The sequence below is a fragment of the Lithobates pipiens genome, unplaced genomic scaffold (assembly GCF_037356315.1).
Source record: "Lithobates pipiens isolate NorthernLeopardFrog02 unplaced genomic scaffold, aLitPip1_a1.2 Scaffold_13, whole genome shotgun sequence".
In the NCBI taxonomy this organism is placed as follows: domain Eukaryota; kingdom Metazoa; phylum Chordata; class Amphibia; order Anura; family Ranidae; genus Lithobates; species Lithobates pipiens.
This window is the reverse complement of record NW_027507718.1, coordinates 545,494,368-545,519,390: the sequence shown is the minus strand read 5'-3', so window position 1 is coordinate 545,519,390 and position 25,023 is coordinate 545,494,368. Positions and strand designations below refer to the sequence as shown.

At 51.2% G+C, this 25,023-nt stretch overlaps 1 protein-coding gene and 1 long non-coding RNA gene across 2 annotated transcripts in view; one reads left to right on the top strand and one right to left on the bottom strand.

The window, feature by feature from the left end:
• The window catches only part of LOC143975804 (N-acetyltransferase 8F1-like), a 261,344-nt gene that overhangs the window by 174,962 nt on the left and 61,359 nt on the right, over positions 1-25,023 (bottom strand). The window lies entirely within an intron of this gene.
• LOC143976251 (uncharacterized) lies at positions 9,177-10,565 on the top strand. Its single transcript, XR_013272573.1, has 3 exons — positions 9,177-9,206; positions 9,433-9,499; positions 10,517-10,565. It is a non-coding gene; the product is annotated as an uncharacterized LOC143976251 (long non-coding RNA).

Genomic DNA, 25,023 nt, shown 5'->3' with positions numbered 1-25,023 from the left:
GCTCCGGGAAAACCTGGATAGGTTGAAGCTCGAAGACAGGAATAAGGAGGACGAAGGAGAAGCATAGGTATAGGTTGATTCCTCGTACCTTTGCCAATTGGCTTCAGGCGTTTGCTATATTGGTGAGCGTTGTGGGAGAGAAGACTCCGGAGCACTGTTCGGCGCTGTTCGTATACTTAGAAGCCATCAGTGAAGCACACAGGACGTACGGAGCGACGGCATGGCTCCGTTACGATGAGCAATTCAGGCAACGAATGGCAGTCCGGCCGTCTCTTCACTGGGATCATAAGGACATTAGCCTATGGATGAAGCTAATGATGGCCCCTAACCAGTTTTTTCAGCCGGGGTCGGAGGTTCGGCAACCTCAGGACAGCCGACCGGAAAACGTTGGGGTTTCTGCTGGCAGGTTAATAAGGGCACGTGTAAGTTTGGGGCAAACTGCCGATTCAAACACACGTGTTCTGGCTGCGGGGGATCCCACGCGCTTGCCAAATGTTTAAAAAAAGGAAAAGGGCTTCCCGGAGATCCTACGCACAAGAGGGACGACTCCGGTGTGGGTGGAAAGGGTGTTGCCTTTCCTCAGAAGATACCCCGACCAGGTGGGGGCTCAATTGTTAGAGGATGGGTTTACTTCAGGTTTTAAGATCCCTTGTTCACTGACCTCGGTGCCACCTCTGGCAAAAAATTTGAAGTCTGCTCTGCTGTACTCAGCAGTTGTCACAAAAAAATTGGGTAAAGAGGTTGCATTAGGTCGCATGGCCGGCCCTTTCCATTAGGCGCCTCTCCCAGACCTGGTGGTTTCTCCACTGGGGTTGGTGCCTAAGAAGGAGCCCAATAAGTTCAGATTGATCCATCACTTGTCGTTCCCTAAAGGGGGTTCTGTTAACGATGCCATTGCTCCGGAGGAGTGTGCGGTGACATACACTTCCTTTGATGCGGCCGTTGCGTGGGTCCGGCGTTATGGCCGAGGGACATAATCGGACATCGAATCTGACTTCTGCCAGTGCACCCAGAGAGTTTTCAACTGCTGGGCTGCACGTGGGATGGGGGGTTTTACGTGGACCGCTGCCTTCCAAAGGGTTGTTCGTTTTCGTGTGCCTTCTTTGAGCAGTTCAGCTCCTTCTTGGAATGGGATGTCCGCAATGTGTCGGGCATCAACTCAGTCATCCATTATCTGGACGACTTCCTATGTGTTGGCCCGGCGGGCACCAATGTTTGCGCATTTCTTTTGGGAACGCTGCAACATCTGGCGGAGCGCTTTGGAGTCCCTTTGGCTCCGGGAAAAATGGAGGGGCCCATGGATTGTATCACATTCTTGGGGATCATGATCGATTCCGTGAAGATGCAGGTTGCCGTTGCACAAGCTGGTGAGGCTTCAAGAGGAAATACTCGGGACTGTCGAAGTGTGTAAATTGCCACTGCGTCAGTTGTAATCGTTGCTGGGGAAGCTGAACTTCGCCTGTCGGATTATTCCAATGGGGCGCGTGTTTTGCCACCGGCTGGCAGCCGCTACTGCGGGCATTCGGGCTCAGACCCATTTTGTGACCCTCAATCAGGACCATAGAGAGGACTTGAAGGCCCTGGCAAGGGTTCTTGGAGTTTTTTAATGGCCGGGCCCTTTGGATGTCCGGTCCCATTAGTAACTGTGACCTGGAGTTATTCACGGACACGGCTGGGTCCACGGGTTTCGGGGCCTTCTTTAAAGGTCAATGGTGCGTGGCACGCTGGCCATCCGAGTGGTCTGAGGCAGGGCTGTTGAAGAACCTGGTTCTTTTGGAGCTGTTCCCTATTGTAGTGGCCATGGGGATTTGGGGGGAACCTTTTATTGGGGGGAGGTTTAACTGCGACAGCCTAGAGGTGCGATTTTTTGAGGTTCAAATCTGCTTATCCTAATATGGTGATGGTTTGGTCTGATATGGTGGGTAGGACGTCATGGAGATGGGCTTTATTCGATAAGAAGGTGAATAGGGCCAGGGTGAAGGTGAACAAAGAGGTGAGAAGGTTCTTCATTAGAAATGGGGGCCTGGCTAGAAGACATAGGGAATTGGAAATAGACCCTTGGCGGTATTTGAGGAGCGATGGCATTCAGTTAACTGATGTGGGGTCGGATCTGTGGGCATTAGGCCTTCAGGAGGGTATTCAGCAAGGGCTGCGCATGTGGAGGTGCTCGAAAGGGTAAGGCGTTATCCCTTTCGGGCTGTGGCGGGTTCTTGGGGCTTTTGAAGAGGTAATGTGAGGTACAGGTAGAAAAAACGTTGTACCCATCCATGGGATGAGGGTGGTTTAAGGGTACTACCAGGTTACGAGGGGTTAACCTGGAAGGGTTAAAAGGGGGTAGGTCACTGCGATGGTTAGCCTCCAAGACAGGGGATTCCGTCTGGAGGTCAAAAAGTTGGAAGTCGTTTGCAGTGACCAGTGTGTTTGTTATACTTTACCCATGACCCGTTTAAAATGCTGGGAATTTTTACAGTTATTTGAAGTTATTTATGGTATTTTATTAAAGTATATTTTGCAAATAAATTAAGGCCGGGTGGCCATTTACTCCAAATCTAGTCCAGTCGTTTGTTAATGTGGGATGGGGTTTGGAGAGGGGGTGCCTGTCATGGGGGAAGGTTATATATACATTACACTGGGCTTAAGTCCTACAAATGTCATGCTTTTACGATACCTTCCCTTTTAAATGAAAGTGGTTGAAAACCTCTGGGTGTGTTTTTTTTTTTTAGTTAGACCTGCAAGGTATAATGTGTTAGCATGAAAATTACCTGAAAACTAAGCATTCCAGCCTGTGGCGGAACTACCAGGGTCACAGCAGTCACACCTGCCACTGGGCCCTGGAGTTCCACCACCGTGGGGGGCAGCACCTGCCTATTCCACCACTGAGGGGCCCTCCCGCCACAGCCCGTTCTGTCACTGAGGGGCCCGCCCCGGCAATGCCCATTCTGTCACTGAGGGGACCACCCACCCCTCTCACTACTGTTCACCTTTGATGGGAGACTGAGTACTGTCACTGCGGACTGCGCTGCAGCCATGTAGGGAAGGGACACTGAATGAGAAAGTCAGCTAACAAACAATAGAGTGAAGCTCTCCCCTCTGCGAGGAGACCCTATGGCGCAAGAGGCATCCCTGGAGGCAGGTGGAGAGCTATACTGAGGGGAATCGACTGACAAAGTTACCAGAAATTGCAACTGATCCTCTCCTCCCCCACTGCTGCCTCTTGCTGATCCCATCACCCCACCACCGATCTAATCCCTATCCCCCATCACCACTGCCATTGAGCTCAACCCATACCCCCCCCTCCCCTCCGTCACCTCTGTGGCAGATGTGATTGGGGGGTGGGATAGGGATTAAATCTGTGGCAGTGGTGATGGGGGGAGATAGGGTTGAGAGTGGTGGTGGGGCGAAGGAACAACAACTGCCACTGATCTCATCTCCCCCCACCACCAATCTTAACCCTACTCCCATCACCTCTGCCACTAATCCCACCCCCTCACCACCACAGCTGCCAATAATCCCACCCCCTCACCACCACGGCTGCCAGTGATCCTTCCCCCCTCACCACCATGGCTGCCACTGATCCTACCAGCCTCACCACCATGGCTGCCACTGATCCCACTCCTTCACCGCCACTGATCCCACCCCCTCACGCCACTGATCCCACCCCCTCACCACCAACACTGCCACTGATCCCACCCCCCTGACCACCACTGACCCCCCCCCACCCCTCACCACTGATCTCACCCCCCACCACCACTGATCCAGTGGTGGAACTTCCAGAGTTGCAAAGGTCACACTTGAAAACCGGGCCCTTACGTTCCACCACTGTGGGGGGGGGGGGGGTGGGGGTGGTCTAGAAGGGCAGGAATGGTGGCCGATCTGTGCTGTAAAGACTGAGCACTTTTCTCCTGTCCGTATGTCCGTGACAGGAGAAAAGTGCTATGGCTGTGCTGTAGTGTAGGCTCAGTACTGCTGCTACTAATCGGGCGGGTCTGGTGGTGGATTCTCCAGAGTGCCCCCATAGAACCTCCAAAGTGCCCCTCTACATTCTCCAGGGTGCCCCTTTACGTCCTCCTCCAGAGTGCCCCCTTAGTACAATTAAACTAAGGGCGCATTCTGCAGGTACTAAGGGGGCACTGATGTAGGAGTGCAGTAAAAAATGTGCTCCATAAAAAAAAGTAATCTGGGGTTGTCAACATGTCAGGGGAGTGAAGGGCCCTGGGATCAGTGGAAAGGGCCTCAGGCTCAGAGTGGGGGGGGGGGGGCACTGGAGCCCTGAAGGTTTGCATCGGGGTCCTGAAGGTTCTAATTATGCCTCTAATTACAGTGATGCGATCTCATCGCTGGAGGCCGCTTCCATCTTCACCCACCTTCCATCCGGTTTTGCGGACTCCAGCTGCGTGACTGGTTGGAGCCATGATCACATCACTCCCACGCATGCGTGGGGGAATGGTCGTTTACAGCACAGGATTCTGAAGGAATGGACATGCCGTGCCTTTAGAGTACATGCACCAGTGATGTAAATCGGCTGTATATATATATATATTATAGTAAATATCGCCTAAACGGTGCATGTTTAGGAGATATTTACAGTACCTATAGGTAAGCCTTATTATAGGCTTACCTATAGGTACAAGTACAAGCTTGAGGTTTACAACAACTTTAAAGTGTATCCAAAGAAAATTTTTGACAAAGCTGTAACAAAAAGTTTCTGTTTTGAATACTCTAATCATCTCATTGTAAAATCTGTTCTACAAAAACCTGAAGAAATCTCTCTGTGGATTGACTGCAAATTTTACAAGCCGCCCAACAATATCAAGTGGTGGTGAATGCGTACTTAACATCAGGAAGAATGACCGAGGCAACCACTGGAGGTGAGCTGGTGTGACAGACCTAGCTGGGACACAGGCTTTTTGAGAGGACTGAATGCGAGCCTCTTGCAGACTGATTATGGGCCCTGAATTTTAAGGGGCACAGGGTGAATGAGAACCCAACTATAATCTGTGCTTGTCAGATTCAATGCTGTATATATAATGTGCATTGCCTCATGCTGTTGGGACACACACTGTCAGATGCTAATGTCATGAACTCCAGCCACCTGTCTGTTGGCTTGTATAATGTAAATGAGTCTAGTCTGGCTTGTATAGTATTAGTATAGTAATAGTATTCCACACATTGTTGTTTGGGCTAATTAACCCTGTGTTGAGGTTTATGGTAATGTTTATTGAATTGTTAGTGAGCTAAGAGCCGAAAAGTCGTATCCCTCAGTCAACTAGTCTGAGTGTTGATTTAGCTAATTAGCTCATGCTAATTAGGTTAGGTTTTAGTCTTCTACTGTATTATAAATACTTGCCATTTTGGTTCTAATAAATCAGTCCATGTTGAGCAGCTAAGCAAGTGTTGTCTTGTTTTGTGCTTGTGAGCGGATGGAATATCTGTTATCTATATTCAGACTTAGGAAGCGGTATACTGACGGAAGCACTCAATCGGAGTGTGGGATTGGTTCCGTCACACTGGTGACCAACACCCACCAGTAATTTGTGAGAAAGCATCTGATTTTTGAAGATCACAACATGAAGCTTTTATGGGTGGAATGTCTTCTTCTCCTGCATATGTACACAGGGTCAACTTATCTATGGTGTGTTAAATCTGAAACAATGAATCTTCCACTCTGTCATCAAAATTCCCTGCCAATTGGACATGCCACCCAACATCATCAAGAACACGTGAGGTGTGTTGACCACTACAGCCTCTCATAAGGGCATATTAGTGGTGAAGATACATACCCAATATCAGGAAGATGGGCCAAAGGGCCAGATGAACAAGGGGATTTCTGGAGGTGAGCTGGTGACAAACACCCACCAGTGGTGTGTGATAAAACATCAGATTCACAAGAAGTCTTTATGTGTGGAATGTCTTCTTCTCCCGTCTACGTACACAGGGTCAAGTTATCTATCATTTGTTAAGTATATATCAGCATCTGTACATTGTATCTTCCACTCTTGTCATCCAAATTCTCAACATTTTTTTTTTACAGATTTCTAATAACAGTTTTACCAGATGTCACAGCGCTTCTATCTTTTTGTGAAAATTTAGCATTTGCCAAAGAAGGTTTAGAGTAACAAAACAAAATACTTCTCAAGCCGGGAGACAAGAAAATATGGCGATCTATCTCGGGCCAAGTATTTCGTTATAAGTGCCAGTCGTTGTACTCTTCCTCCATGTTCCCCTATGCTGGACAAGAGGAACACATGTGAATATAATTAACATTCCCCCATTGTCAAACAGAGCGGAGCAGCGTAAGCCTGGTGGGAAAGTGGCTTAACTGACATCTTGGCTGTGCAAAAACGCAGACTGTATATTCATCATGTTGGGTTGCATGCCTGGAAACGCCTCATTTCAAAAGAATCAGACCCCCCCCCCCTCCTCTTGTCAATAAACAATGTAATATTTTGTGCAAGGTTCCAGGCGCTGTACCCTTTCCCAAACATGTCCTGGAACACATCACTGTTCCATGAGTTTTATTTTTTTTTCAATCTCACCAACTATGCAAGTTGCAACTGTATCCAGTCAAGATTTCGATTAATATGTGATAGAAGCCAAATGTCTCTCTTTTTTCTCATTACCTAACACGAGGCAAAGGTCTATAAACACTGGAATCCAATCAGATGCTTGCCTTCTGTGTTTAAAGCCCAAACGGAACCTTCAGTAGAATTCTAGGTTTAATTTCACTTTAAAAAGTTCATTCGGGCCAAGCTGGCCCAAACAAACTATTTCCATTACCAAATGATGTGGCTGGTGTGTGTGTGTGTGTGTGCTCCAATATAATGTAGTAGCTTTGGCTACATACAGAAAGTGGTTCTATGTTCCAGCAGTAGTACGGGCAACTTCTCCTCTACTACTGTAATTAAAAGAGAGTTGGGCTGAATGCCTCTCCACCATTCAGCAGAAGGCTTATACTTTTATCAATGAATACAAGGCTTGAGGTGACATCATTCTTCCACATCTCTACCTTAGCCAACCAAATGAAGGCTTGTATTCACCGATAAAAGGGCTTCTTCCTGAATGGTGCAGAAAGCACTCAGCAATGTAGAAGGTCTTGGTACTAGAGATTAATGACGTTTCTTCCAAAGACTCCTAATGAGATCCTGTTGTAAATGGTCCTGTCATAAACGGTCTAAAACAGCACAATCCATGGGTATGGTGTTTGAACTAAAGATAATCTTTGATACATCTCAAGCTCACAACTATAATCCATTTTCCATAACTCCTATGGTAATGAAGTTGCCTTCATATAATGTGGTCATATTAGTGTAGGGGAAGATACCATGTAGACACCAAACTCGCCTATTTAAATAAAAGGTTCACAAATGTGATAGCATACATTTGACTTCTTAGGAGGAATATACAAATATAAATTTCTTGCGGAAGGAAAATATGACAGACCTAGCTGGGACCCGAGGCTTTTTGAGAGGACTGAATGCGAGCCTCTTGCTGATGGATTATTGGCCCTGGATTTTAAGGGGCACAGGGTGAATGAGAACCCCACTATAATCTGTGCTAATCAGAGTCAATGCTGTATATCTAATGTGTGTTGCCTCATGCTGTTGGGACACAAACTGTTAGATGCTAATGTCATGAACTCCAGCCACCTGTCTGTTGTGTAAATGAGTCCAGTCTATTAAATATTCACACATTGCTGTTTGTGCTAATTAACCCTGTGTTGATGTTTATGGTAATGTTTATTGAATTGTTAGCGAGCTAGGAGCCGAAAAGTCTTATCCCTCAGTCAACTAGTCTAAGTGTTGATTTAGATAATTAGCTCATGCTAATTAGGTTAGGTTTTAGTCTTCTATTGTATTATAAATACTTGGCATTTTGGTTCTAATAAATGAGTCCATGTTAGCACTAAGGTAGTCTCGTCTTGTTTTGTTTCTCCTCTGTTAGGAGCTTCAGTACCCAATGGTCAGCGACTTTTGCCATTGCCAGACACCTGTTAAAAAATTTTGATGCACCGTCGTTTTTGACATGCCCAACTTTTTCTTCGACTAGATGGGGTTTTCAAAAAAGGAAAGCTGTTTGATACACTGTCTGTTTTGTTATCGGTATATTTAAGCTCTCATTGTTTATTTCAGCCTTATCTCATGTCAGACAAACACGACATTGGCATTTGTCAATTGTCAAGCCTTTGTTTATGTTGCTGCTTTTTGTTGGAGTTTAATCAGAGCTCAGTCACGGGGGACAATAAACATTTTAACCACTTCCCACCCGGCCAATGCATATATACGGCCGGGTGGGAGCCATCTACTCCTGATAGGCCGTTCAGGAACGTCCTTCAGGAGTAGCGGGATCGCGCGCGCGCTCGCGCAGCGGCGCGATCCCGATGTGCTCGTGTCACCCGGACACGGCACATCTCAGATCGGCAGGAGGGCTCTGTGATTGGCCCTCCTGATCACATGACGGCCGTGTCCAATCACGGCCGTCATGTGATCTAAACAAACAGCCGGTTGCTAGGCAATTGGCTCTCCTCTCCTCACACGGAAGTCATCGCTGAGGAGAGGAGAGCAGATCGCTGCAGCCGGCTGATGATCAGTGAGTATGGGCTGCTTTTTACAGCTTTTTACTCACTGATCATCAGTGTAGTGTAAACACACAACACACCACACAGTACAAACACAGTCCCCACATATGTCCCCAAAACACACATGTCCCCAAAACATACATGTCCCCAAATAATAAAAACACATGTCCCTAATAATAAAAACATGTCCCCCACATATGTCCCACTAAAATCACATGTCCCAATGATTATCTGCACACATATGTACGTGATCACCTGCACACATATGTACATGATCATTTGCGTACATATGTCCGTGATCACACAAACCAATTATTATACACTTAACGGAATTTTTTTTACCAAAAACATGTAGCAGAATACATTTTGGCTTAAATTTATGACAAAATTTGATTTTATTGGATTTCTTTTCAAATAGAAAAAAGAAAATATTGTTTTTTTTCCAAATTTCCGCTATTTTTGCGCTTATATCGCAAAAAAAAAAAACGGAGTCGTGAATAAATAACACCAAAATAAAGCTCTATTTGTGCGAACAAAATGATAACAATTTCATTTGGGTACAGTGTAGCACGACCGCGCAATTGTAGATTGAAGATCTTTCTCATTGTCAATCAAAACCTTCAATTATAAGGTAAGTTCAAACTTTTTTTTTTTTATATATTTTTTTGGCTGCGTTTATACTTTTATTTGTTGCATTAATACTTTAAAAAATTTTATTTTTAAAATATTTTGCTAACTACAAAAATTATTAAAAAGCCATTTTTATAATTTTTTTTTTTTTTTTTAATCCTTTTTTTTTTTAACATAATTATTAAACTTTACTAATGTATTTTTATTTTATATTTTTTTCCTTTCAGTTAACGAACTACTGCATAGAAAATTCTGTGACCGATTTCTTAGCTGTTTAATCTACATCGGATTCAAGTAAGTTATTTAATGCATTAAAAAAATGTGTGTATGTGTCTGTAAACCACTTTGCGCCCGCTTTATAGCCAAAAGATGGCTGCAGAGCGGACGCTAAGACCCCTTTCACACTGTGGCGGTTTTCATGCGTTACAGCGGTAAAAATAGCACCTGTGTAGTGCCTGAAAAAACTGGCCTCTTTCACTACAGTGTGATGGGTTCACATTGCAGCGATGCGGGAACGCCGCGAATCCGCGGCGGGTTCCCGCATTGCATACCTCCCGGCAGCAGTTCACACTGCCCTATGCGAACTGCTGGGAGTGTCAGTGAAACATTAATGACACCCCCAGATCAGTTCGCATATCGCAGTGCGATCTGCAAACTCGGATCGCATGGTGTGAACACCCATGCGATCCGATTCTGCTGCGGACCAAAAAAAGGGTCCCGTGCGAGTTTGGGGCGGGTGCGATGCGAATTCAGCCATACTATCTGTATGGCTGAACTCGCATTGCACATCGATCGGATGTGATTTGCACTGCAAGGCGGTGCGAATCACATCCAGTTCTTGTATCCGCAGCAGTGCGAACCCAGCCTGAAAGCTGGAGGGCTTTCACACTGGAGCGTTGCGCTAGCAGGATGCTGAAAAAAGTCCTGCTAGCCGCATCTTCTGAGCGATGAAGGAGCGGTGTATTAACCGCTCATACCCATCGAAATCAATGGGACAGCGCGACTTTGTTCATTTATAGCACAAATGAAATAGAAAAAAAAAAAAACACAGGTGATCATACAAGAGCAAAAGACAGTTCTACTTGTGTGAAACAATCTAAATAAGAAAAGTTCGATTCGGTGTTACATGACTGAGTAATTGTCGTTCAAAGTGTGAGAGCAACGAAAGCTCAAAATTGGTCTGGGCAGGAGGGGTGTTTAAGTGCCCAGTAGGCAAGTGGTTAACGCACTATAAACACGTTTATGTTCTTGTACTGTTTTTGTTGTTTGCTTTGCTTTTATTTTTAATAATTTTTATTTTTTATCCCATAGATTCAAAAGACAAGTGGAATTGATTATTCAAAGCCATGCCAAAAATTAAATATTGTATTTAATTTGTGTAACTTTATTTTTTTGTATTTCTTTTTTTTTTTTTTTTTATGTGTGTGATTTTTAGATGTGAGACTTTTCTTGCCTCCTACTTTTTTCTGAATCTCCTTCGCTCTCTCTATCCTTTGCTGCCTCGCTTCCGCTGTCCCTCGCTTCCGCTGTCCCTCGCTTCCGCTGTCCCTTGCTTCCGCTGTCCTTCGTTCTCTCTATCCTCTGTCCCTCGCTAACTCTCTATCCTCTATCCCTCGCTCTCTCTATCCTCTATCCCTCGCTCTCTCTATCCTCTGTCCTTTGCTCTCTATATCCTTTGCTCCCTCGCTTCCGCTGTCCCTCGCTTCTGCTGTCCCTCGCTTCCGCTGTCCTTTGCTCTCTCTGTCCTTTGCTCTCTCTATCCTTCGCTCTCTCTATCCTTCGCTCTCTCTATCCTTTGCTCCCTCGCTTCCGCTGTCCCTTGCTTCCGCTGTCCTTCGTTCTCTCTATCCTCTGTCCTTCGCTCTCTATATCCTTTGCTCCCTCGCTTCCGCTGTCCCTCGCTTCCGCTGTCCCTCGCTCTCTCTATCCTCTGTCCTTCGCTCTCTCTGTCCTTCGCTCTCTCTGTCCTTCGCTCTCTCTGTCCTTTGCTCTCTCTGTCCTTTGCTCTCTCGATCCTTTGCTCCCTTGCTTCCGCTGTCCCTTGCTTCCGCTGTCCTTCATTCTCTCTATCCTCTGTCCTTCGCTCTCTATATCCTTTGCTCCCTCGCTTCCGCTGTCCCTCGCTTCCGCTGTCCCTCGCTTCCGCTGTCCCTCGCTAACTCTCTATCCTCTGTCCCTCGCTAACTCTCTATCCTCTGTCCCTCGCTAACTCTCTATCCTCTGTCCCTCGCTAACTCTCTATCCTCTGTCCCTCGCTCTCTCTATCCTCTATCCCTCGCTCTCTCTATCCTCTGTCCTTTGCTCTCTATATCCTTTGCTCCCTCGCTTCCGCTGTCCCTCGCTTCTGCTGTCCCTCGCTTCCGCTGTCCTTCGCTCTCTCTGTCCTTTGCTCTCTCTATCCTTCGCTCTCTCTATCCTTCGCTCTCTCTATCCTTTGCTCCCTCGCTTCCGCTGTCCCTTGCTTCCGCTGTCCTTCGTTCTCTCTATCCTCTGTCCTTCGCTCTCTATATCCTTTGCTCCCTCGCTTCCGCTGTCCCTCGCTTCCGCTGTCCCTCGCTCTCTCTATCCTCTGTCCTTCGCTCTCTCTGTCCTTCGCTCTCTCTGTCCTTCGCTCTCTCTGTCCTTTGCTCTCTCTGTCCTTTGCTCTCTCGATCCTTTGCTCCCTTGCTTCCGCTGTCCCTTGCTTCCGCTGTCCTTCATTCTCTCTATCCTCTGTCCTTCGCTCTCTATATCCTTTGCTCCCTCGCTTCCGCTGTCCCTCGCTTCCGCTGTCCCTCGCTTCCGCTGTCCCTCGCTAACTCTCTATCCTCTGTCCCTCGCTAACTCTCTATCCTCTGTCCCTCGCTAACTCTCTATCCTCTGTCCCTCGCTAACTCTCTATCCTCTGTCCCTCGCTCTCTCTATCCTCTATCCCTCGCTCTCTCTATCCTCTGTCCTTCGCTCTCTCTATCCTCTGTCCTTTGCTCTCTATATCCTTTGCTCCCTCGCTTCCGCTGTCCCTCGCTTCCGCTGTCCCTCGCTTCCGCTGTCCCTCGCTTCCGCTGCCCTTCGCTCTCTCTATCCTTCGCTCTCTCTATCCTTTGCTCTCTCTATCCTTTGCTCCCTCGCTTCCGCTGTCCCTTGCTTCCGCTATCCTTCGTTCTCTCTATCCTCTGTCCTTCGCTCTCTATATCCTTTGCTCCCTCGCTTCCGCTGTCCCTCGCTTCCGCTGTCCCTTGCTTCCGCTGTCCCTCGCTCTCTCTATCCTCTGTCCTTCGCTCTCTCTGTCCTTCGCTCTCTCTGTCCTTCGCTCTCTTTGTCCTTTGCTCTCTCTGTCCTTTGCTCTCTCTGTCCTTTGCTCTCTCGATCCTTTGCTCCCTTGCTTCCGCTGTCCCTTGCTTCCGCTGTCCTTCATTCTCTCTATCCTCTGTCCTTCGCTCTCTATATCCTTTGCTCCCTCGCTTCCGCTGTCCCTCGCTTCCGCTGTCCCTCGCTAACTCTCTATCCTCTGTCCCTCGCTAACTCTCTATCCTCTGTCCCTCGCTAACTCTCTATCCTCTGTCCCTCGCTAACTCTCTATCCTCTGTCCTTCGCTCTCTCTATCCTCTGTCCTTTGCTCTCTATATCCTTTGCTCCCTCGCTTCCGCTGTCCCTCGCTTCCGCTGTCCCTCGCTTCCGCTGTCCTTAGCTCTCTCTATCCTTCGCTCTCTCTATCCTTTGCTCTCTCTATCCTTTGCTCCCTCGCTTCCGCTGTCCCTTGCTTCCGCTGTCCTTCGTTCTCTCTATCCTCTGTCCTTCGCTCTCTATATCCTTTGCTCCCTCGCTTCCGCTGTCCCTCGCTTCCGCTGTCCTTCGCTCTCTCTATCCTTCACTCTCTCTATCCTTCGCTCTCTCTATCCTTCGCTCTCTCTATCCTTTGCTCCCTCGCTTCCGCTGTCCCTTGCTTCCGCTGTTCTTCGTTCTCTCTATCCTCTGTCCTTCGCTCTCTATATCCTTTGCTCCCTCGCTTCCGCTGTCCCTCGCTTCCGCTGTCCCTCACTCTCTCTATCCTCTGTCCTTCGCTCTCTCTGTCCTTCGCTCTCTCTGTCCTTTGCTCTCTCTGTCCTTTGCTCTCTCGATCCTTTGCTCCCTTGCTTCCACTGTCCCTTGCTTCCGCTGTCCCTTGCTTCCGCTGTCCTTCGCTCTCTCTATCCTTCGCTCTCTCTATCCTTCGCTCTCTCTATCCTTTGCTCCCTCGCTTCCGCTGTCCCTTGCTTCCGCTGTCCTTCGTTCTCTCTATCCTCTGTCCTTCGCTCTCTATATCCTTTGCTCCCTCGCTTCCGCTGTCCCTCGCTTCCGCTGTCCCTCGCTTCCGCTGTCCCTCGCTCTCTCTATCCTCTGTCCCTCGCTAACTCTCTATCCTCTGTGCCTCGCTAACTCTCTATCCTCTGTCCCTCGCTAACTCTCTATCCTCTGTCCCTCGCTCTCTCTATCCTCTATCCCTCGCTAACTCTCTATCCTCTGTCCTTTGCTCTCTATATCCTTTGCTCCCTCGCTTCCGCTGTCCCTCGCTTCCGCTGTCCCTTGCTTCCGCTGTCCCTCGCTTCCGCTGTCCTTCGCTCTCTCTATCCTTCGCTCTCTCTATCCTTCGCTCTCTCTATCCTTTGCTCCCTCGCTTCCGCTGTCCCTCGCTTCCGCTGTCCCTCGCTTCCGCTGTCCTTAGCTCTCTCTATCCTTCGCTCTCTCTATCCTTTGCTCTCTCTATCCTTTGCTCCCTCGCTTCCGCTGTCCCTTGCTTCCGCTGTCCTTCGTTCTCTCTATCCTCTGTCCTTCGCTCTCTATATCCTTTGCTCCCTCGCTTCCGCTGTCCCTCGCTTCCGCTGTCCTTCGCTCTCTCTATCCTTCACTCTCTCTATCCTTCGCTCTCTCTATCCTTCGCTCTCTCTATCCTTTGCTCCCTCGCTTCCGCTGTCCCTTGCTTCCGCTGTTCTTCGTTCTCTCTATCCTCTGTCCTTCGCTCTCTATATCCTTTGCTCCCTCTCTTCCGCTGTCCCTTGCTTCCGCTGTCCCTCACTCTCTCTATCCTCTGTCCTTCGCTCTCTCTGTCCTTCGCTCTCTCTGTCCTTTGCTCTCTCTGTCCTTTGCTCTCTCTGTCCTTTGCTCTCTCGATCCTTTGCTCCCTTGCTTCCGCTGTCCCTTGCTTCCGCTGTCCCTTGCTTCCGCTGTCCTTCATTCTCTCTATCCTCTGTCCTTCGCTCTCTATATCCTTTGCTCCCTCGCTTCCGCTGTCCCTCGCTTCCGCTGTCCCTCACTCTCTCTATCCTCTGTCCTTCGCTCTCTCTGTCCTTCGCTCTCTCTGTCCTTTGCTCTCTCTGTCCTTTGCTCTCTCGATCCTTTGCTCCCTTGCTTCCACTGTCCCTTGCTTCCGCTGTCCCTTGCTTCCGCTGTCCTTCGCTCTCTCTATCCTTCGCTCTCTCTATCCTTCGCTCTCTCTATCCTTTGCTCCCTCGCTTCCGCTGTCCCTTGCTTCCGCTGTCCTTCGTTCTCTCTATCCTCTGTCCTTCGCTCTCTATATCCTTTGCTCCCTCGCTTCCGCTGTCCCTCGCTTCCGCTGTCCCTCGCTTCCGCTGTCCCTCGCTCTCTCTATCCTCTGTCCCTCGCTAACTCTCTATCCTCTGTGCCTCGCTAACTCTCTATCCTCTGTCCCTCGCTAACTCTCTATCCTCTGTCCCTCGCTAACTCTCTATCCTCTGTGCCTCGCTAACTCTCTATCCTCTGTCCCTCGCTAACTCTCTATCCTCTATCCCTCGCTAACTCTCTATCCTCTGTCCTTTGCTCTCTATATCCTTTGCTCCCTCGCTTCCGCTGTCCCTCGCTTCCGCTGTCCCTTGCTTCCGCTGTCCCTCGCTTCCGCTGTCCTTCGCTCTCTCTATCCTTCGCTCTCTCTATCCTTCGCTCTCTCTATCCTTTGCTCCCTCGCTTCCGCTGTCCCTTGCTTCCGCTGTCCTTCGTTCTCTCTATCCTCTGTCCTTCGCTCTCTATATCCTTTGCTCCCTCGCTTCCGCTGTCCCTTGCTTCCGCTGTCCCTCGCTCTCTCTATCCTCAGTCCTTCGCTCTCTCTGTCCTTCGCTCTCTCTGTCCTTCGCTCTCTCTGTCCTTTGCTCTCTCTGTCCTTTGCTCTCTCGATCCTTTTCTCCCTTGCTTCCGCTGTCCCTCGCTTCCGCTGTCCCTCGCTTCCGCTGTCCTTCGCTCTCTCTATCCTTCGCTCTCTCTATCCTTTGCTCTCTCTATCCTTTGCTCCCTCGCTTCCGCTGTCCCTTGCTTCCGCTGTCCTTCGTTCTCTCTATCCTCTGTCCTTCGCTCTCTATATCCTTTGCTCCCTCGCTTCCGCTGTCCCTCGCTCTCTCTATCCTCTGTCCTTCGCTCTCTCTGTCCTTCGCTCTCTCTGTCCTTTGCTCTCTCTGTCCTTTGCTCTCTCTGTCCTTTGCTCTCTCGATCCTTTGCTCCCTTGCTTCCGCTGTCCCTCGCTTCCGCTGTCCCTCGCTCTCTCTATCCTCTGTCCTTCGCTCTCTGTCCTTTGCTCTCTCGATCCTTTGCTCCCTCGCTTCCGCTGTCCCTTGCTTCCGCTGTCCTTCATTCTCTCTATCCTCTGTCCTTCGCTCTCTATATCCTTTGCTCCCTCGCTTTCGCTGTCCCTCGCTTCCGCTGTCCCTCGCTAACTCTCTATCCTCTGTCCCTCGCTAACTCTCTATCCTCTGTCCCTCGCTCTCTCTATCCTCTGTCCTTCGCTCTCTCTATCCTCTGTCCTTTGCTCTCTATATCCTTTGCTCCCTCGCTTCCGCTGTCCCTCGCTTTCGCTGTCCCTCGCTTCCGCTGTTCTTCGCTCTCTCTATCCTTCGCTCTCTCTATCCTTCACTCTCTCTATCCTTTGCTCTCTCGATCCTTTGCTCCCTCGCTTCCGCTGTCCCTTGCTTCCGCTTTCCTTCATTCACTCTATCCTCTGTCCTTCGCTCTCTATATCCTTTGCTCCCTCGCTTCCGCTTTCCCTCGCTTCCGCTGTCCCTCGCTTCCGCTGTCCCTCGCTAACTCTCTATCCTCTGTCCCTCGCTAACTCTCTATCCTCTGTCCCTCGCTAACTCTCTATCCTCTATCCCTCGCTAACTCTCTATCCTCTGTCCCTCGCTAACTCTCTATCCTCTGTCCTTCGCTCTCTCTATCCTCTGTCCTTTGCTCTCTATATCCTTTGCTCCCTCGCTTCCGCTGTCCCTCGCTTCCGCTGTCCCTCGCTTCCGCTGTCCTTCGCTCTCTCTATCCTTCGCTCTCTCTATCCTTTGCTCTCTCTATCCTTTGCTCCCTCGCTTCCGCTGTCCCTTGCTTCCGCTGTCCTTCGTTCTCTCTATCCTCTGTCCTTCGCTCTCTATATCATTTGCTCCCTCGCTTCCGCTGTCCCTCGCTTCCGCTGTCCCTCGCTCTCTCTATCCTCTGTCCTTCGCTCTCTCTGTCCTTCGCTCTCTCTGTCCTTTGCTCTCTCTGTCCTTTGCTCTCTCGATCCTTTGCTCCCTCGCTTCCGCTGTCCCTCGCTTCCGCTGTCCCTCGCTTCCGCTGTCCCTCGCTCTCTCTATCCTCTGTCCTTCGCTCTCTGTCCTTTGCTCTCTCGATCCTTTGCTCTCTCGATCCTTTGCTCCCTCGCTTCCGCTGTCCCTTGCTTCCGCTGTCCTTCATTCTCTCTATCCTCTGTCCTTCGCTCTCTATATCCTTTGCTCCCTCGCTTTCGCTGTCCCTCGCTTCCGCTGTCCCTCACTCTCTCTATCCTCTGTCCTTCGCTCTCTCTGTCCTTCGCTCTCTCTGTCCTTTGCTCTCTCTGTCCTTTGCTCTCTCTGTCCTTTGCTCTCTCGATCCTTTGCTCCCTTGCTTCCGCTGTCCCTTGCTTCCGCTGTCCCTTGCTTCCGCTGTCCTTCGCTCTCTCTATCCTTCGCTCTCTCTATCCTTTGCTCCCCCGCATCCGCTGTCCCTTGCTTCCGCTGTCCTTCGTTCTCTCTATCCTCTGTCCTTCGCTCTCTATATCCTTTGCTCCCTCGCTTCCGCTGTCCCTCGCTTCCGCTGTCCCTCGCTTCCGCTGTCCCTCGCTCTCTCTATCCTCTGTCCCTCGCTAACTCTCTATCCTCTGTGCCTCGCTAACTCTCTATCCTCTGTCCCTCGCTCTCTCTATCCTCTATCCCTCGCTAACTCTCTATCCTCTGTCCTTTGCTCTCTATATCCTTTGCTCCCTCGCTTCCGCTGTCCCTCGCTTCCGCTGTCCCTTGCTTCCGCTGTCCCTCGCTTCCGCTGTCCTTCGCTCTCTCTATCCTTCGCTCTCTCTATCCTTCGCTCTCTCTATCCTTTGCTCCCTCGCTTCCGCTGTCCCTTGCTTCCGCTGTCCTTCGTTCTCTCTATCCTCTGTCCTTCGCTCTCTATATCCTTTGCTCCCTCGCTTCCGCTGTCCCTTGCTTCCGCTGTCCCTCGCTCTCTCTATCCTCAGTCCTTCGCTCTCTCTGTCCTTCGCTCTCTCTGTCCTTCGCTCTCTCTGTCCTTTGCTCTCTCTGTCCTTTGCTCTCTCGATCCTTTTCTCCCTTGCTTCCGCTGTCCCTCGCTTCCGCTGTCCCTCGCTTCCGCTGTCCTTCGCTCTCTCTATCCTTCGCTCTCTCTATCCTTTGCTCTCTCTATCCTTTGCTCCCTCGCTTCCGCTGTCCCTTGCTTCCGCTGTCCTTCGTTCTCTCTATCCTCTGTCCTTCGCTCTCTATATCCTTTGCTCCCTCGCTTCCGCTGTCCCTCGCTCTCTCTATCCTCTGTCCTTCGCTCTCTCTGTCCTTCGCTCTCTCTGTCCTTTGCTCTCTCTGTCCTTTGCTCTCTCTGTCCTTTGCTCTCTCGATCCTTTGCTCCCTTGCTTCCGCTGTCCCTCGCTTCTGCTGTCCCTCGCTTCCGCTGTCCCTCGCTCTCTCTATCCTCTGTCCTTCGCTCTCTATATCCTTTGCTCCCTCGCTTCCGCTGTCCCTCGCTCTCTCTATCCTCTGTCCTTCGCTCTCTCTGTCCTTCGCTCTCTCTGTCCTTTGCTCTCTCTGTCCTTTGCTCTCTCTGTCCTTTGCTCTCTCGATCCTTTGCTCCCTTGCTTCCGCTGTCCCTCGCTTCCGCTGTCCCTCGCTCTCTCTATCCTCTGTCCTTTGCTCTCTCGATCCTTTGCTCTCTCGATCCTTTGCTCTCTCGATCCTTTGCTCCCTCGCTTCCGCTGTCCCTTGCTTCCGCTGTCCTTCATTCTCTCTATCCTCTGTCCTTCGCTCTCTATATCCTTTGCTCCCTCGCTTTCGCTGTCCCTCGCTTCCGCTGTCCCTCGCTAACTCTCTATCCTCTGTCCCTCGCTAACTCTCTATCCTCTGTCCCTCGCTCTCTCTATCCTCTGTCCTTCGCTCTCTCTATCCTCTGTCCTTTGCTCTCTATATCCTTTGCTCCCTCGCTTCCGCTGTCCCTCGCTTCCGCTGTCCTTCGCTCTCTCTATCCTCTGTCCTTCGCTCTCTCTGTCCTTCGCTCTCTCTGTCCTTTGCTCTCTCTGTCCTTTGCTCTCTCTGTCCTTTGCTCTCGCGATCCTTTGCTCCCTTGCTTCCGCTGTCCCTTGCTTCCGCTGTCCCTTGCTTCCGCTGTCCCTTGCTTCCGCTTTCCTTCATTCACTCTATCCTCTATCCTTCGCTCTCTCTATCCTTCGCTCTCTCTATCCTTTGCTCTCTCTATCCTTTGCTCCCTCGCTTCCGCTGTCCCTTGCTTCCGCTGTCCTTCGTTCTCTCTATCCTCTGTCCTTCGCTCTCTATATCCTTTGCTCCCTCGCTTCCGCTGTCCCTCGCTTCCGCTGTCCCTCGCTTCCGCTGTCCCTCGCTCTCTCTATCCTCTGTCCTTCGCTCTCTCTGTCCTTTGCTCTCTCTGTCCTTTGCTCTCTCTGTCCTTTGCTCTCTCTGTCCTTTGCTCTCTCGATCCTTTGCTCCCTTGCTTCCGCTGTCCCTCGCTTCCGCTGTCCCTCGCTTCCGCTGTCCCTCGCTCTCTCTATCCTCTGTCCTTCGCTCTCTATATCCTTTGCTCCCTCGCTTCCGCTGTCCCTTGCTTCCGCTGTACTTCGTTCTCTCTATCCTCTGTCCTTCGCTCTCTATATCCTTTGCTCCCTCGCTTCCGCTGTCCCTCGCTTCCGCTGTCCCTCGCTTCCGCTGTCCCTCGCTCTCTCTATCCTCTTTCCCTCGCTAACTCTCTATCCTCTGTCCCTCGCTAACTCTCTATCCTCTATCCCTCGCTCTCTCTATCCTCTGTCCTTTGCTCTCTATATCCTTTGCTCCCTCGCTTCCGCTGTCCCTCGCTTCCGCTGTCCTTCGCTCTCTCTATCCTTCGCTCTCTCTATCCTTTGCTCCCTCGCTTCCGCTGTCCCTTGCTTCCGCTGTCCTTCGTTCTCTCTATCCTCTGTCCTTCGCTCTCTATATCCTTTGCTCCCTCGCTTCCGCTGTCCCTCGCTTCCGCTGTCCCTCGCTCTCTCTATCCTCTGTCCTTCGCTCTCTCTGTCCTTCGCTCTCTCTGTCCTTCGCTCTCTCTGTCCTTTGCTCTCTCTGTCCTTTGCTCTCTCGATCCGTTGCTCCCTTGCTTCCGCTGTCCCTTGCTTCCGCTGTCCCTTGCTTCCGCTGTCCTTCATTCTCTCTATCCTCTGTCCTTCGCTCTCTATATCCTTTGCTCCCTCGCTTCCGCTGTCCCTCGCTTCCGCTGTCCCTCGCTTCCGCTGTCCCTCGCTAACTCTCTATCCTCTGTCCCTCGCTAACTCTCTATCCTCTATCCCTCGCTCTCTCTATCCTCTGTCCTTCGCTCTCTCTATCCTCTGTCCTTTGCTCTCTATATCCTTTGCTCCCTCGCTTCCGCTGTCCCTCGCTTCCGCTGTCCCTCGCTTCCGCTGTCCCTCGCTTCCGCTGTCCTTCGCTCTCTCTATCCTTCGCTCTCTCTATCCTTTGCTCTCTCTATCCTTTGCTCCCTCGCTTTCGCTGTCCCTTGCTTCCGCTGTCCTTCGTTCTCTCTATCCTCTGTCCTTAGCTCTCTATATCCTTTGCTCCCTCGCTTCCGCTGTCCCTCGCTTCCGCTGTCCCTCGCTTCCGCTGTCCCTTGCTTCCGCTGTCCCTCGCTCTCTCTATCCTCTGTCCTTCGCTCTCTCTGTCCTTCGCTCTCTTTGTCCTTTGCTCTCTCTGTCCTTTGCTCTCTCTGTCCTTCGCTCTCTATATCCTTTGCTCCCTCGCTTCCGCTGTCCCTCGCTTCCGCTGTCCCTCGCTAACTCTCTATCCTCTGTCCCTCGCTAACTCTCTATCCTCTGTCCCTCGCTAACTCTCTATCCTCTGTCCCTCGCTAACTCTCTATCCTCTATCCCTCGCTCTCTCTATCCTCTATCCCTCGCTCTCTCTATCCTCTGTGCTTTGCTCTCTATATCCTTTGCTCCCTCGCTTCCGCTGTCCCTCGCTTCCGCTGTCCCTCGCTTCCGCTGGCCTTCGCTCTCTCTATCCTTCGCTCTCTCTATCCTTTGCTCTCTCTATCCTTTGCTCCCTCGCTTCCGCTGTCCCTTGCTTCCGCTGTCCTTCGTTCTCTCTATCCTCTGTCCTTCGCTCTCTATATCCTTTGCTCCCTCGCTTCCGCTGTCCCTCGCTTCCGCTGTCCTTCGCTCTCTCTATCCTTCGCTCTCTCTATCCTTCGCTCTCTCTATCCTTCGCTCTCTCTATCCTTTGCTCCCTCGCTTCCGCTGTCCCTTGCTTCCGCTGTCCTTCGTTCTCTCTATCCTCTGTCCTTCGCTCTCTATATCCTTTGCTCCCTCGCTTCCGCTGTCCCTCGCTCTCTCTATCCTCTGTCCTTCGCTCTCTCTGTCCTTCGCTCTCTCTGTCCTTCACTCTCTCTGTCCTTTGCTCTCTCTGTCCTTTGCTCTCTCTGTCCTTTGCTCTCTCGATCCTTTGCTCCCTTGCTTCCGCTGTCCCTTGCTTCCGCTGTCCCTTGCTTCCGCTGTCCCTCGCTAACTCTCTATCCTCTGTCCCTCGCTAACTCTCTATCCTCTGTCCCTCGCTAACTCTCTATCCTCTGTCCCTCGCTAACTCTCTATCCTCTGTCCCTCGCTAACTCTCTATCCTCTGTCCCTCGCTAACTCTCTATCCTCTGTCCCTCGCTCTCTCTATCCTCTATCCCTCGCTCTCTCTATCCTCTGTCCTTTGCTCTCTATATCCTTTGCTCCCTCGCTTCCGCTGTCCCTCGCTTCCGCTGTCCCTCGCTTCCGCTGTCCTTCGCTCTCTCTATCCTTCGCTCTCTCTATCCTTTGCTCTCTCTATCCTTTGCTCCCTCGCTTCCGCTGTCCCTTGCTTCCGCTGTCCTTCGTTCTCTCTATCCTCTGTCCTTCGCTCTCTATATCCTTTGCTCCCTCGCTTCCGCTGTCCCTCGCTTCCGCTGTCCCTCGCTTCCGCTGTCCCTTGCTTCCGCTGTCCCTCGCTCTCTCTATCCTCTGTCCTTCGCTCTCTCTGTCCTTCGCTCTCTCTGTCCTTCGCTCTCTCTGTCCTTCGCTCTCTTTGTCCTTTGCTCTCTCTGTCCTTTGCTCTCTCTGTCCTTTGCTCTCTCGATCCTTTGCTCCCTTGCTTCCGCTGTCCCTTGCTTCCGCTGTCCTTCATTCTCTCTATCCTCTGTCCTTCGCTCTCTATATCCTTTGCTCCCTCGCTTCCGCTGTCCCTCGCTTCCGCTGTCCCTCGCTAACTCTCTATCCTCTGTCCCTCGCTAACTCTCTATCCTCTGTCCCTCTCTCTCTCTATCCTCTGTCCCTCGCTCTCTCTATCCTCTGTCCTTCGCTCTCTCTGTCCTTTGCTCTCTCTGTCCTTTGCTCTCTCGATCCTTTGCTCGCTTGCTTCCGCTGTCCCTTGCTTCCGCTGTCCCTTGCTTCCGCTGTCCTTCATTCACTCTATCCTCTGTCCTTCGCTCTCTATATCCTTTGCTCCCTCGCTTCCGCTGTCCCTCGCTTCCGCTGTCCCTTGCTTCCGCTGTCCCTCGCTCTCTCTATCCTCTGTCCTTCGCTCTCTCTGTCCTTCGCTCTCTCTGTCCTTCGCTCTCTTTGTCCTTTGCTCTCTCTGTCCTTTGCTCTCTCTGTCCTTTGCTCTCTCGATCCTTTGCTCCCTTGCTTCCGCTGTCCCTTGCTTCCGCTGTCCTTCATTCTCTCTATCCTCTGTCCTTCGCTCTCTATATCCTTTGCTCCCTCGCTTCCGCTGTCCCTCGCTTCCGCTATCCCTCACTTCCGCTGTCCCTCGCTTCCGCTGTCCCTCGCTAACTCTCTATCCTCTGTCCCTCGCTAACTCTCTATCCTCTGTCCCTCGCTAACTCTCTATCCTCTTTCCCTCTCTCTCTCTATCCTCTGTCCCTCGCTCTCTCTATCCTCTGTCCTTTGCTCTCTCTGTCCTTTGCTCTCTCGATCCTTTGCTCCCTCGCTTCCGCTGTCCCTCGCTTCCGCTGTCCCTCGCTAACTCTCTATCCTCTGTCCCTCGCTAACTCTCTATCCTCTGTCCCTCGCTAATTCTCTATCCTCTGTCCCTCGCTCTCTCTATCCTCTGTCCTTCGCTCTCTCTATCCTCTGTCCTTTGCTCTCTATATCCTTTGCTCCCTCGCTTCCGCTGTCCCTCGCTTCCGCTGTCCCTCGCTTCCGCTGTCCTTCGCTCTCTCTATCCTTCGCTCTCTCTATCCTTTGCTCCCTCGCTTCCGCTGTCCCTTGCTTCCGCTGTCCTTCGTTCTCTCTATCCTCTGTCCTTCGCTCTCTATATCCTTTGCTCTCTCGCTTCCGCTGTCCCTCGCTTCCGCTGTCCCTCGCTCTCTCTATCCTCTGTCCTTCGCTCTCTCTGTCCTTCGCTCTCTCTGTCCTTCGCTCTCTCTGTCCTTTGCTCTCTCTGTCCTTTGCTCTCTCTGTCCTTTGCTCTCTCGATCCTTTGCTCCCTTGCTTCCGCTGTCCCTTGCTTCCGCTGTCCTTCATTCTCTCTATCCTCTGTCCTTCGCTCTCTATATCCTTTGCTCCCTCGCTTCCGCTGTCCCTCGCTTCCGCTGTCCCTCGCTAACTCTCTATCCTCTGCCCTTCGCTCTCTCTATCCTCTGTCCTTTGCTCTCTATATCCTTTGCTCCCTCGCTTCCGCTGTCCCTCGCTTCCGCTGTCCCTCGCTTCCGCTGTCCTTCGCTCTCTCTATCCTTCGCTCTCTCTATCCTTCGCTCTCTCTATCCTTTGCTCTCTCTATCCTTTGCTCCCTCGCTTCCGCTGTCCCTTGCTTCCGCTGTCCTTCGTTCTCTCTATCCTCTGTCCTTCGCTCTCTATATCCTTTGCTCCCTCGCTTCCGCTGTCCCTCGCTTCCGCTGTCCCTCGCTCTCTCTATCCTCTGTCCTTCGCTCTCTCTGTCCTTCGCTCTCTCTGTCCTTCGCTCTCTCTGTCCTTTGCTCTCTCTGTTCTTTGCTCTCTCTGTCCTTTGCTCTCTCGATCCTTTGCTCCCTTGCTTCCGCTGTCCCTCGCTTCCGCTGTCCTTCATTCTCTCTATCCTCTGTCCTTCGCTCTCTATATCCTTTGCTCCCTCGCTTCCGCTGTCCCTCACTTCCGCTGTCCCTCGCTAACTCTCTATCCTCTGTCCCTCGCTAACTCTTTATCCTCTGTCCCTCGCTAACTCTCTATCCTCTGTCCCTCTCTCTCTCTATCCTCTGTCCCTCGCTCTCTCTATCCTCTGTCCTTCGCTCTCTCTGTCCTTTGCTCTCTCTGTCCTTTGCTCTCTTGATCCTTTGCTCCCTTGCTTCCGCTGTCCCTTGCTTCCGCTGTCCCTTGCTTCCGCTGTCCTTCATTCTCTCTATCCTCTGTCCTTCGCTCTCTATATCCTTTGCTCCCTCGCTTCCGCTGTCCCTCGTTTCCACTGTCCCTCGCTCTCTCTATCCTCTGTCCTTCGCTCTCTCTGTCCTTCGCTCTCTCTGTCCTTCGCTCTCTCTGTCCTTCGCTCTCTCTGTCCTTTGCTCTCTCTGTCCTTTGCTCTCTCGATCCTTTGCTCCCTCGCTTCCGCTGTCCCTCGCTTCCGCTGTCCCTCGCTAACTCTCTATCCTCTGCCCTTCGCTCTCTCTATCCTCTGTCCTTTGCTCTCTATATCCTTTGCTCCCTCGCTTCCGCTGTCCCTCGCTTCCGCTGTCCCTCGCTTCCGCTGTCCTTCGCTCTCTCTATCCTTCGCTCTCTCTATCCTTCGCTCTCTCTATCCTTTGCTCTCTCTATCCTTTGCTCCCTCGCTTCCGCTGTCCCTTGCTTCCGCTGTTCTTCGTTCTCTCTATCCTCTGTCCTTCGCTCTCTATATCCTTTGCTCCCTCGCTTCCGCTGTCCCTCGCTTCCGCTGTCCCTCGCTCTCTCTATCCTCTGTCCTTCGCTCTCTCTGTCCTTCGCTCTCTCTGTCCTTTGCTCTCTCTGTCCTTTGCTCTCTCTGTCCTTTGCTCTCTCGATCCTTTGCTCCCTTGCTTCCGCTGTCCCTCGCTTCCGCTGTCCCTCGCTTCCGCTGTCCCTCGCTCTCTCTATCCTCTGTCCTTCGCTCTCTGTCCTTTGCTCTCTCGATCCTTTGCTCTCTCGATCCTTTGCTCCCTCGCTTCCGCTGTCCCTTGCTTCCGCTGTCCTTCATTCTCTCTATCCTCTGTCCTTCGCTCTCTATATCCTTTGCTCCCTCGCTTTCGCTGTCCCTCGCTTCCGCTGTCCCTCGCTAACTCTCTATCCTCTGTCCCTCGCTAACTCTCTATCCTCTGTCCCTCGCTCTCTCTATCCTCTGTCCTTCGCTCTCTCTATCCTTTGCTCCCTCGCTTCC